Source organism: Puma concolor, chromosome C1 (assembly GCF_028749965.1).
Source record: "Puma concolor isolate L17-30 chromosome C1, mPumCon1.1.hap2, whole genome shotgun sequence".
In the NCBI taxonomy this organism is placed as follows: Eukaryota; Metazoa; Chordata; class Mammalia; order Carnivora; family Felidae; genus Puma; species Puma concolor.
Genome location: NC_141674.1, coordinates 123,634,170 through 123,642,964, shown reverse-complemented (window position 1 = coordinate 123,642,964; position 8,795 = coordinate 123,634,170). Strand labels below are relative to the sequence as shown.

Here is an 8,795-nt window from a genome sequence, read left to right as displayed (position 1 = left end):
CTTTCTTCTTTTTTTTTAATTTATTTTGTCATTTAGCATAGTCGATCACTAGCGATTTTTAGTGTAGAGGTAGAATTCTTCACATAATATGTGGCCATATCATTCATCAACCAAATAGGGCATTTGTAAAAGTAAAAAGGATATTAAAATAATTAAATGCCACAATTATCACAATATTGATTGATTAATACAATGGATTTATTGATTTTGTAGACCTGTATAACTCAAAATGTATTTTCAGAAATAAAATTCTTTCAAAATACAAAAGCAGCATATACATTTTATTAAAGCAAAATTAATCTTCCTTTGTATTTATTATCTGGATAGTAAAACTATAGCATGTGCAGCTTAATTATTCTTGGTACACATTTTCATACTTTAATCAATTGTTATTTGTATCTGTTTCAAACCTCATTGCTTGTATATTTCTGAAGAATGTATATTCACTTGCAATATGGTCTTATTTAAATTATTTTTCATAAAAATATGAAGTCTTCAAACATGTAATCTTCAAAATTGCATTTTATGGTTAATAACTTTGAAATTATTGAGATCCTCATTTGACGCTCTTTGTAGACCATAATATTTTTATTTGAGAGCATACTTTTTTATATACGCTAAACTCACTCCTAATTATGAGTCAGTTTCTTAAAATAAATCTCTCTCTCTTTATACATGAATATGTGTGTGTGTGTGTGTGCGTGTGTGCGCAGATAGACACACATATATATTCATATATACTTTTGGTACTTTTGTTTATGTCTCTCTAGAAAATCCTAGTACAAACAATAAACTTTGTAAAGTTCTACTTCAGTTTCATGAATTGAAAAGAAAAAATGGAACTACTATTGAAATTAACTTTCTGTTTGATGAGTCTAGCAACACTGATGTAAAACTAGATTCATTTAACTGTTTCCAAAGTTCTTTTATTCAAGCCAATAAATTAGCAGCTATCACTTTGTATTTTATTCTTGTACATGAAAACTTGGAAGTAAAAGTGAGCAAGATGAATTTAGAAGAAGAATAATTTGATCTAAATAAAAAGTCACTTTACATAGAATGGTATATAAATTTGTCTTTTGTTGCTGCATGTATTAAATCTTTTTTTTTTCCAGTATAGTTATCTAAAATTAACTATAGTATTTTAAGGCCATTGAGGTGTTTTTAAGTAGACTTGAGTTCCCCAGTTTTAGTATGATCAGTGATATTGTTACAATTATTATGGGTGATAGTCAGTAATGACATATATTTTGTGCAAGTTACATTGTCAACTTTCTTGAGAAGCAGAAATCTCATCATTAAACTGTAATTTTTCATTTATTTCGTTGTTTCATGTCATTTTTTCATTTATCCTAAAGTGGATTATTGTGAAATAAAGAAATAAAATGATTATTTTATGCCACAAAATGAGGAAACAACAGTTGTGGCACCACACATCAGAATACTGTATCTCTTGCTAAGGCAGGGCTTCTGTTTCCCACTCAAATTTCACATATACACTTTCAATATTTCCTACATTTTCCATCAGTCTTGCTGACTAATACCTTGGTGGCTTGAACTTTTTAAGACTGTGGGACTGGCTATGGCCCTGGTGGGAGCAAATGGTGCCCCAAGTGGGTCCTCGGGGGTAGTATCAAATTCTTCTGCTTCTTCCCCAGGAGATGTGAAGCATTTCTGAGTGTGTCTCATTTTATCAGAAAGAGCCCGCCACGCTCTGCCTTAAAGAGTTAAATTAAAGTTGTGGTGCATTTAGAAGGATTGGGAAAGAAGTAAGGTATGGATCCTGTTTATCTTTAAATTTAACCACCAGTTAAAGCAAGAACTCTGTTCCATGAACCTAAGTGTCCCATGTGCTAAGAGAGATCACAGAAACTCACAGTACAAAGTGGAGAACTCCCAGACCTACACCAGGTCATTTGAATTCAACTATTTAAAATAAAATGGCATTGTTTAAGAATGAAAATTCTGGAACAGATGCCAAATCAGAAAGGCATCAAGGCAACACTTGTAAATTAGACTTGTCCCAGAGAAACTAGGACACATGGTTAGCCTAAGTATGAGTCACCACCTGACCTTCTGACTGCCACTTACAAATAATTTATCCGGTATATATATGTAAAATATTTGTCAATTCACTATTTTCAAATTTAATTATCTCAACTTTCATTTCCATAATAATTATGTTCTTCCTATATGTTCTTAAAATATCTTTCATGCTTTTGTAATTGTTGGATATCATAAGAGTAACAATGTGAGTCAAATACTTCAAAATTAAACCCAAACTCAGCAAAATGTGATGCTTGCTCATGAGTCTCACCACTAGTTATTGGTATGGGCAGAGCTAATGTATTTTGTTATGGAGCACAGCTTTTTTAATATGTGTCACAGTAAATGACAGGTTCACAGAAGAGAAACTTATTAATACTATTGAGTAGATTATACAAATATCTCAACCCATGTGAAATTACATATAATGAAGATTGAAAGAATATGACCTATCGCAGAAATGCTCAGTTACGTATCTGTGCCCCAAACTGAGAACCATAGCCTTTAACAACAGGGAGAATATTTGTTGACCTTTCATTTCTGTATTGGAGGACCATTCTACACCTCTCTGATAGGAGAAATCTTGTTTCAAGTTTCAAAAGTCATGCCTTTCATTACCTACTCTCTCTCCCATGTTTTGACCTCAACTTGTAGTTACATGTAATGAATTGTCATCATGTTCTCTCATATGTACCTGTTTATGTTTCTGTATTCTGTAAGTCTCTGTCTAGGACAGGGCCAAGTCTTATTCTTTGTATTTTAACAACCACTTATTGTGATTTAAAATAGAGTAAATAGCTCAAGATGTGCTTGTTGAAAAAAAAAATGTCAAGATTGCATTCACTTTCTGGTCATAATTGTCCTACTGACCATCGTTAATGATTACCATTTTTAAAATTCTAATTAATGTATAAGTCAAAAATTTTGTAGATTTCAGTGTGACAGTTGAACTCCAAATAACTCTAGCTTGAGACAAAAACAGTACCAAAAACCATTCTAATTACTGTGATGGCTTTAAATAAAGGTATATGCAAGCAGAATTTGTGTAATTTTTAAAAACCAGTAATACAAGTATGTTTAAGATCACCAGTTGTTCAGCCTATAGTAATTGGTGTACATATCTGTAGCAGCATGCTTCTCTAAAAGGATCTTTGGTATTGTGGCTGGGAAGATGGTCTTATATCAATAAGTGAGTTATATCTTTCTGCCGAAAGTTTGTCTCTTTCACATTACAGAGTATCAGACTCAGTGTTGAATTGCTGACACTATAATAATGAAAAGAGTTTTCAGGTGAAAGGTTTTATAAACTACTTTATTTTTTCAACATACTTACCTACACAAGAAAACAATTCAGTTCAAGTAGTTAAAATGACACATTTAAAATTACTTAGTAATTTGTCACTTAGGCTGCCTTTAAGCCATGAACATTTTGCTAAGTGAAACAGGCTTTCTCACACACAAAAAAATGAACTGTTGTTTATTTTTTTTTTAATTGTGAAGAACATAGTGTGTTTCAGGAAGAAACCATGTTTAAAACATCTCTCTTTGTCAATGTCATGAGGCTTATCCTAATCAGAGCCCCCATTTGATGTCTGCAAAATTTAGAGTATCTTTAAACACAGAATCTACACATGCTAACATACAGAATATGTTGTGTTTCTATTTTAAGGGAAAATTGTGTTTACCCTATTACCTATCATCATAATACCTGTCTGAATTGTTGTTGTAAGTCATTCATCATCTTAGAAGTAAATAATTTTTTGGGTGTGTTGAAGGAAAAATACATCAATATAGAGAATCATGATGGTGTGATTACAGTAATTATCCCATGTAACACGGGTAGTTACTACTATTTAGTTCTCTTCTAATTCATTATAGAGCTAGTAAAAGTCACATTAGGGAGGATATACAAGGTGAAATAACATTAAGGAATTTTTACTCACTGGAAATGAAATGAATAAAAGGCTTTGAAGTAGATTTGGTTTACAATATTTTTCTGGCTAAACTCTAGGGTAAATTTTAATTACCTATATTATAGTTTTGAGAGGGATTAAAATAACTTTCAACTGGAAACATTATTATAAATAGTCACTGAAAAGATGAAAAAGTCAGGAAGACAACAGACTTGAAAATATTCTACTTTTCTAAAATTTATCATTTGTGTTGTTGATTATCGGTTTCTTTTTCTAGATCCTGGATTATGCAGAGACAGAAATCACATTATTTCTCTTTTTTCCCTAATGCCAAACAAAGTGGTATATGGAATATAGTGGTATATGGAAAGTGATATGTGGAGTGCTGGGTCTCCCTCGTGCTAGTGTGTGAGAGCTGATTGTTAGGCTTTAAAGAACTGTTCAGGCTGTTTGGTGTTGCGTTGGTAGTTTGACATTAGGCGTGGTGGGAGTATTTCTTATACAGAATTAGTTAGGGAAAGAGTTTTTCCCCAGAGAGCATGTGACTAAGCATTTACTGGCATACCATCAGAAAGTTTTCAATAAATGGTGAGTGAACAAAGAATGAGTGAATGATTAAAACAAAACAACATAGTGATAATCTGCAATAATACAAAGAAATGCAAACCATTCATGACATAAACACGTCATTAAATAAGATAAAATATTGTCATTTGGTGTCACACGAGCTTCTCTTTCTAATGTGGGCTCTTGCACTGTCTTGTGTATTCTTATGCAAGAAATTTACATTCTTTGTAATATAAGCCTCTTTTACCATAAGGATACAATGAGACATCTACACCCTGCAGGAGGGTCCCCCACTGATGGCATCCCAATCTTGGACTTCCAGCCCCAAGAACTGTTGTGAACTAAAAGCTGACTTTAAAGTGGGAAATGATGAAAATGAACACAAGTTTTCTTTAAAAACAATCAGTATAGGGGTTTATGCAGAGGATGAATTGTACATTGTGGAAGCAGGGGCAATGAATTGTGAAGGCAGTCCAATTGTACTTCACTGACAACTTTGAAAATATTGGTACAGTCACTGGTTTGTCTTGGGGCTCTCAAACACCACCACCTGTGGTCTTATGGCTAAGTATGGTTTGGGGTCTATGCATATTAGCGAACAGGACTTAGTAGCTGTAGAGGAAGATGCTGAGTCATGTGAACCCCCTAAGTACATCTGGAAAATGACCTGCTTCTGGAAGTGGTAGCAAGTTTCCACAGAAAAAAGCAAAACTTGGAGTTGATAATGTTGATGAAGATATTGAAGATGATGATTTTGATAAGGAGGAAGTGAAGCAAAAACTTCAGCAAACAAATGTATATGTGATACTATATGTAATACTCAAGCCAAAAAATGCACAAAAATCAAACCGAATGAAAAAGATGCAAAACCATTAACACTAAGATCAAAAGGTGAAGAATCCTTCAAAAAACAGCAAAAACATTCCCAAAACACCAAAATAACTTAGTTCTGTAGAAGACAGTAAAACAAACATGTAAGCAAATATAGTAAAAGGTGGCTGTCTTCCTAACCTGGAAGCCAAGTTCATCAATTGTGTGGAGAGTTGCTTCTGGATGACTGACCAGTGAGGCTATTCAAGGTCGCTGGCAGTGAAGGGAGTCTCTTAAAGGAAATATTTTATTTAGTTTGTTAAAATTTCCCATCTTATTTCATTTATGTAGCAGTTGATATACTAATGCAAAGTGTCAACTTTCCATACCATGTCTGATAATTATTATCCACGTCCCATTGCCAAAAATGTGTTGTCCAAAATGTCTGTTTAGTTTTTCAAAATGGAGCTTTACCTTTGCTTGGTTTTAAATATGTGTGGAATGTTATGATAGCAGTGGTGGTCAGACAAATGGAAATGGGGAGACAAAAATATACATGTGAAATAAACTCAGTATATTAATAAAATACAAAATAAATTATTTGAAGCTTAAGTAACTTTCTCAATGGTGTGTGTGTGTATGTGTGTGCATATACATGTATGTATGCATGTGTGTGTGTGTGTGTGTGTGAGAGAGAGAGTGAGGGAGGGAGGGAGAAAGAGAAATGCGGGCAATAATGTTCACCATATAGGAATATAATGAAGATTGACTAAAATTTATGAGATCAAATCATAGGGAATGGATTTTGTTATACATCAAAAACAGTTAGGTCAATTATTTCACATGGCTTGACTTTTATAGTAGGTATGCAATAAATATTGGAAGGGAGACAGAAGTAAAGAGAAATAAAAGAGGTTAGGAAGAAAGAAAAAAAGAATATAGAAGGTATCATAATTTTACTCATTTTTTTCCTCTGTGTACGTACACATTTTCTCTTGCCCAATCATCCATTTCACTACTATTGTCAGTGACTTACACAGCAAAAACTAATTTAAGACATTGAAGCCCCTACAGATGCCATCTGAACCATGCAATATATGTTTAAATGTGTAATGTCTATTAGTACATTGTAATCTTTTGATAACAGTATTCCATTTAGACTGTGTTTTGGGGACAAAGTTAAGAAACACCTTTTAATCTTTTTCTGTGGCTAGCTCATTTTAAAATCAATCTATGTCCTTAAAAGAATCCTAACCATATTGAAGTTTAAAATAGCTGTATATCAAGGAGAACACATGTAAATATTAATTAGGACATAAATCAGATCATGCTGTGCATACTGTTCTGCAGAATGTATTTCAGACTAACAAATATGCCATGGGTATCTTTCCATTGAATGCAGAGAGATCTGTTTCGTCTCTTATTTTTATATAATATTCCATAGTATGGATGAGTGAAAGAAGACTAAATCAGTCTTCTCTCACTTTTGGCTTTCACAAACAATGCATCAATGGACATTTGTAAGTGCATGTATATATGTGTGTATATATATGTTTTTGTATATTTATGTATGTACATACACACTCTATTACACATGTAGGCACACACATTGTTTTCATACATGGATAATTATATATGATAAAGTCTTAGAGTTCGAAGTGATTTAAATTTGGCTAAATATGACTAAATTAATCTCCAGAGAGGTTAGGCTAATTTATATTTTCTGCAAAAAAAAATTCTCTTTTCTCTGTCTATCCAAAAAATGGTTTATAAATCATCTCTGGAATATCTTCAAGTTTGATATATGAAAAAAAAACCTTTAAATTTGCATTACTTGATAATTAATGAAGGTGATTATATCCACATATATTTATTACTTCTCAATTTTTTCCCTACATCTTATGTTCATACTTTTTGCTCGTCTTTCTATTGGGTTGTAAGGCATCTTTTTTAAAATATATCATTATGTCAGTTTGTTCCATATAACGTTTACATTTTTGTTTTCCCTTAACATTTTCTGTGGTGCTTTTTACTGTGCCATTTAAAAATTTTATGTGGTAAAATCTGTCAATATTTTGTTTTAAGATTTATATCACACACACCTTTCCTCACATTTTCCAATATTTTATACATATTTTTATATTTAAATCATAGATCGTGTGGAATTTATTTTGGTGAAGTAAGAGAGCACTGGCTTATTACGTAATGGCTGGAAGTTATCCCAATAGCACTTTTTGAATAATCCATCTTTCACTTATCCATTTGAAATACTTGTTTTCCTGTATTCTGATTATCATTATGTCCTGGGTATATTTAAACTTCCAAAAAATTTTTCCAGTGGTTATTCTAGTCTTGCATCTACAAGATCTTGTTGTAATTTTGGTTCTTTTGTTATATGTTTTAATATCATTTAGGATAAGTTATTTTTCATTATTCTGTGTGTATGTGTGTGTGTGCTCTTGATTTCTGCTTGGGTCATGATCTCACGGTTCATGAGTTAGAGCCCCACATGAGGGAGAGCAGAACCTTTCAGTGCAGAGCCTGCTTGGGATTTTCTGTCTCCCTCTCTGCCTCTCGCCAACTCAAGCTCTCTCTGTCTCTCCCAGAATAAATAAACATTAAAAAATATTTTGACACATTGCAAATTTAAACACAGAGTGACACACAGATGTATACTCATTGAAATTTTCACTGAGCTTACACTAAATTTACTAATTGGTTTATAGAAAACTGACATGATACAAAATGGAATCTGCATTTCACCATTTTTTTAAACTTTTCTTCTTGCTTCCACAGTCTTGTAACTTTATTCATATAAGTCTTGTATATTTTTAGTAAAGGCATTTTCTTTTTTTTTTTTTTACTAGTTGTTGAATATTTATTGATTGAAGCAGAGTTAAACTTATGGGTTGTTCTTTTTTTTTTTCAATATATGAAGTTTATTGTCAAATTGGTTTCCATACAACACCCAGTGCTTATCCCAAAAAGTGCCTTCCTCAATACCCATCACCCACCCTCCCTTCCCTCCCACCCCCCTATCAACCCTCAGTTTGTTCTCAGTTTATAAGAGTCTCTTATGCTTTGGCTCTCTTCCACTCTAACCTCTTTTTTTTTTCCTTCCCCTCCCCCATGGGTTTCTGTTAAGTTTCTCAGGATCCACATAAGAGTGAAACCATAGGGTATCTGTCTTTCTCTGTATGGCTTATTTCACTTAGCATAACACTCTCCAGTTCCATTCGTGTTGCTACAAAGGGCCATATTTCATTCTTTCTCATTGCCACGTAGTACTCCATTGTGTATATAAACCATAATTTCTTTATCCATTCATCAGTTGATGGACATTTAGGCTCTTTCCATAATTTGGCTATTGTTGAGAGTGCTGCTATAAACATTGGGGTACAAGTGCCCCTATGCATCAGTACTCCTGTATCCCTTGGGTAAATTCCTAGCAGTGCTATT

The 8,795-nt window shown here is 33.0% G+C and overlaps 1 pseudogene; it reads left to right on the top strand.

Moving 5' to 3' along the window:
* Positions 1 to 4,442: 4,442 nt before the first annotated feature.
* Positions 4,443 to 5,694, top strand: LOC112871952 (nucleophosmin pseudogene; annotated as a pseudogene).
* The last annotated feature ends 3,101 nt before the right edge of the window (positions 5,695 to 8,795 follow it).